General features: G+C 46.9%; 1 pseudogene; it reads right to left on the bottom strand.

The window, feature by feature from the left end:
• Nucleotides 1–2,897: 2,897 nt before the first annotated feature.
• LOC139018288 (apoptosis regulatory protein Siva pseudogene) lies at nucleotides 2,898–3,424 on the bottom strand (annotated as a pseudogene).
• Nucleotides 3,425–4,187: the final 763 nt, after the last annotated feature.

Genomic DNA, 4,187 nt, shown 5'->3' with positions numbered 1-4,187 from the left:
ACAGTATGACATTTTGATTATATTAATTTTACCAATCCATGAACACCATATATTTTTCCACTTGTTTATATCTTCCTCTATCTTTTTTTCCAATGTCCTATAGTTTTCTCAGTACAAGTCTTTTACCTCTTTAGTTAAGTTTATTGCTAAGTATCTTAACTTTTTTGTTTCAATGGTAAATGGATTATTTGTTTAGTTTCTCTTTCTAAGAATTTATTATTGCTGTATAAAAATACCATCGATTTCTGGGTGTTAACTTTGTATCCTGCTACATTGCTGAATTAATTTATTAAATCTAGTAGCTTTTTGGTGGAGTCTTTAGGGTTTTCAATGTACAATAAGATGTCATCTGTGAATAATGTGAGTTTTACTTCTTTTCCAATTTGAATGCCTTTTATGTTTTCTTGTGTGGTCACTGTGGCTAGGACTTCCAGTACTATGTTGAAAAAGAGTGGCGAAAGCAGACATCTTAGTCTTGTTCCTGTTCTTAGGGGAAATGGTTTTAGTTTTTGCCCATTGAGAATGATGTTGGCTGTAGGTTTGTCATATGTGGCCTTTGTTATGTTGAGGTATGATCCCTATATTCCCACTTTGCTAAGAGTTTTTAATAAAAACTAGGGGCCTGGGGCACGAAATTCATGCACTGGTGGTGGTGGGGGTTGGTCCCTCAGCCCAGCCTGCCCCCTCTCACATACTGGGAGCCCTCAGGGGATGTCTTACTGATGGCTTAGGCCAGCTCCCTGACCCCCTTGGGGAGCGGGGCTAAGCCGCAGTCTTGCCTCCCTTTGTGGGAGGTGACCAGGCTGATCAGGGGAAGGCACCAGCCCCATCACCCCGCTGCTACAGCCACTGCCAGTCACTGCAGCCACCAAGGTGTTTTCATCAACACGGACTCCAGTCCCTTCACCATGAAAAAATGACAACTTTCTTTAGGCATTTTCAAGATGTGTCTTTCATAGGATATGACATTTCTTTATTATTTTTTTATCCTCACCTGAGGATATGTTTCCATTGATTTTTAGAGAATGTGGAAGAGAAAGGGAAAGACAGAGAGAAACATCAAAGTGAGAGGAACACTTTGATTGGTTGCTTCCTGCATGAGCACTGACCTGGGCACCAGCCAGGGAAGAGCCTGCAACCTAGGTACATGCCCTTGGTCAGAATTGAACCCAGACCCTGTGGTAGGCAGACCGAGGCATTATCTACTGAGCCAAACCGGCTAGGGCAGGATATGATATTTCTTAGCCCTTCCAGCAGCAGACCTTCGTTTTTTTCTCCAGGAGTGAGGTGGAAAAACTCTATATCACCTTCTTGGATTCTTATTACCTACGTTACTAAGACTATTACCAGTGGCATCAAGGGAGCTTAGCCAATGAGTGGTCAGAAAAGGTGTTTCCTCTATAGTTCACACCGATCCCCGGCTCGGCCCCTGCCCAGGCCTAAGGCCTTAGGCCGGGCGTTAGGCCTGGGTAGGGGACCTCCAGCCCGCTCCGATAGCAGGCTCCGCCCCTGCCTAGGCCAGAGGAGCATTAGGCCTGGGCAGGGGACCCCCAGTCCACTCCGATCCCCTGCCGAGGCCTAAGACCTCTGGCTGGGGCCTTAGGCCTGGGCAAGGGACCTAAGCCAGCTCCGATCACAGGCTCCACTCCTGCCCAGGGCTCAGGCTTCTGGCCGGGGTATTAGGCCTGGGCAGGGGACCCCCAGCCCCAGGCGATTGCCGGCTATACCCCTGTCAAGTCCTCAGGCCTCTTGACCAGGGCATTAGGCCTGGACAAGGGATCCCAAGCCCGCTCCAATCGCCTACCCAAGCATCAGGCCTCTGGCTGGGGCCTTAGGCCGGGGCAAGGGACCCCCATCCCACTTTGATCACAGGCTCCGCCTATGCCCAGGCCTCAGGCCTCTGGCCAGGGCGTTAGGCCTGGGCAGGGGACCCCCAGCCCTGTGTGATCCAGCTCCGCCCCTGTCCAGGCCTCAGGCTTCTGGCTGGGGCGATTGGCGGCTCCGCCTCCCCGGTGGCATCTGGCGCTGCCCACCCCACCTGCAGTATGCAAATTGAATGGCCATCTTTGTTGGGTTAATTTGCATACTCTTCTGATTGGCTGGTGGGTGTAGCGAAGGTACGGTCAATTAGCATCTTTGTCTTTTATTAGTGTAGATAGGTGTTGTATTTTGTTGAATGCTTTTTCTGCATCAATTGGTATGATCATATGATTTTTGTCTTGCAATCTGTTTATGTGATGTATCACAGTTATTGATTTGTGAATATTGTACCAGCCTTACTTCCCTGAAAAATCCCACTCGATAATGGTGAATGATCTTTTGAATATATTGCTGGATCTGATTTGCTAGAATTTTGTTGAGGATTTTAGCATCTATGTTCATCAGGGATATTGTCCTGTAATTCTCTTTCTTTGCAGTGTCTATATCTGGTTTTGGAATTAGGATAATGGTGACCTCATAAAAAGTGTTCCTTCCTCTTGGATTTTTTGGAATAGTTTGAGGAGGACAGGTGTTAGTTCTTCTTTGAATATTTGGTAAAACTCCCCTGTGTATCCATTTGGACTAGGGCTTTTGTTTGCTGAAAGCTCTTTTATTACTGCTTCAATTTCATCTGTAGTTATTGACCTATTCAGGTTTTTTTATTCTTCCTGATTGAGTTTTGGAAGATTGTATTTTTCTAGGAGTTTATCCATTTCATCCACATTGTCCCAACTTGTTAGCATATAGTTGTTCATAGTATTTTCTTACAATCTTTTTTTCCCCCCAAATATATAGGATTTATTCAGTCATCAGTACAAAACATCCAACAGAAAGCTGCCTGCCCCCCCGCCCGCTAGGGTCGCTCTGCGTCCACACCGGGAGGCCATCCTGCCTGGAAGGCCACGTCTGCTGGGCCCTCAGGCCTCGAACATGGCACAGCTGGCGCAGAGCACTTTCTCATGGATGTCACTGCAGTCCACGAGTGCACACAGGGTGCAGGCCACAGCCCTGCAGCTGCCGCAGGTGCGCACGCAGTGCCTGCACAGGGCGCGCTCACACTGGCCGCAGACCGCCGCTCCATCCACCGCTTGCACACACGAGGAGCAGGCTCTGCACGCTGCCCCAGGCATGTCGGCTTTGAAGGCCTGGGCTCCCCTCCAGGTCAGTCGGCTGTCTTGTCTGATAAGCATCTGCCCACGTGTGGCCTGAGGGGCCTCCATGGGGCTGGCTTTGGGGACTCTGGCAGGTCCACCACAGCACAGCCTTCCTCCCACGTGTGGTCCATGCAGGCCTTGGCCCCGTGGAACAGGAGCTGCTTGGTCCTCTCGTAGATCTCCCTCGAGTAACGCTCGGAGCACACGCCACAGCCCAGCTCCTTCCAGCCCACGCGGACCTTTAGCTGCAGCGGGGCCGCAACCCCGAAGGGGCAGCCCTGCTTGGGCATCGCCACGGGCCAGGGAGTTCGGGTCAGCGCCTGGCCTCCCTCTTCATGTCACAGACGCGCGCCAACCCTCTTCTTACAATCTTTTGTATTTCTGCGGTGTCAGTTGTTACTTTGTTGCTTTCATTTCTGATTTTATTTATTTTGGTCCTCTCTCTTTGCTTCTTGATAAGTCTGGCTAAAGGTTCATCAATCTTATTTATCTTTTCAATGAATCAGCTCTTGGTTTTATTGACATTTTGTTTGTTTTTTAGTTTTTATGTCATTTATTTCTGCTCTAATCTTTATTATTTCCTTCCTTCTACATACTCTGGGCTTTTTTTGTTGTTCTCTTTCTAATTCTTTAAGTTGTAGGGCTAAATCATTTATTATTAATTTTTCTTTTTTGTTTGGTTGTTTGTTTGTTTTGCTATGAACTTTCCTCTCAGGACTACTTTTGCTGTGTCCTAGAGACTTTGGGTTGTTGTGTGTTCATTTTCATTTGTTTCCTAGAAGCTTTTGATTTCTTTCTTGATCTCATTGGTAACCCATTGTTTGTTTAATAACATGCTATTTAGCCTCTATGTGTTATTACTGTAGTTGCTTTCTAATTTTATGCCATTGTGATCTGAGAAGATGCTTAATATTATTTTAGTCTTCTTGAATTTGTAGAGACTTGTTTTGTGTCCTAACATGTGCATTTGAGAAGAATGTATATTCTCCAATAACTTTGGGGTGAAATGTTCTATAAATGTCAGTTAAATACATCTGATCCCGTGTGTCATTA

Source organism: Myotis yumanensis, unplaced genomic scaffold, assembly GCF_028538775.1.
Source record: "Myotis yumanensis isolate MYYU_CA2020_CCGP unplaced genomic scaffold, mMyoYum1.0.hap1 SCAF_10, whole genome shotgun sequence".
Classification (NCBI taxonomy): domain Eukaryota; kingdom Metazoa; phylum Chordata; class Mammalia; order Chiroptera; family Vespertilionidae; genus Myotis; species Myotis yumanensis.
Note: the sequence above shows the minus strand (reverse complement) of the source record. Positions and strands in the feature narration are given on the sequence as shown.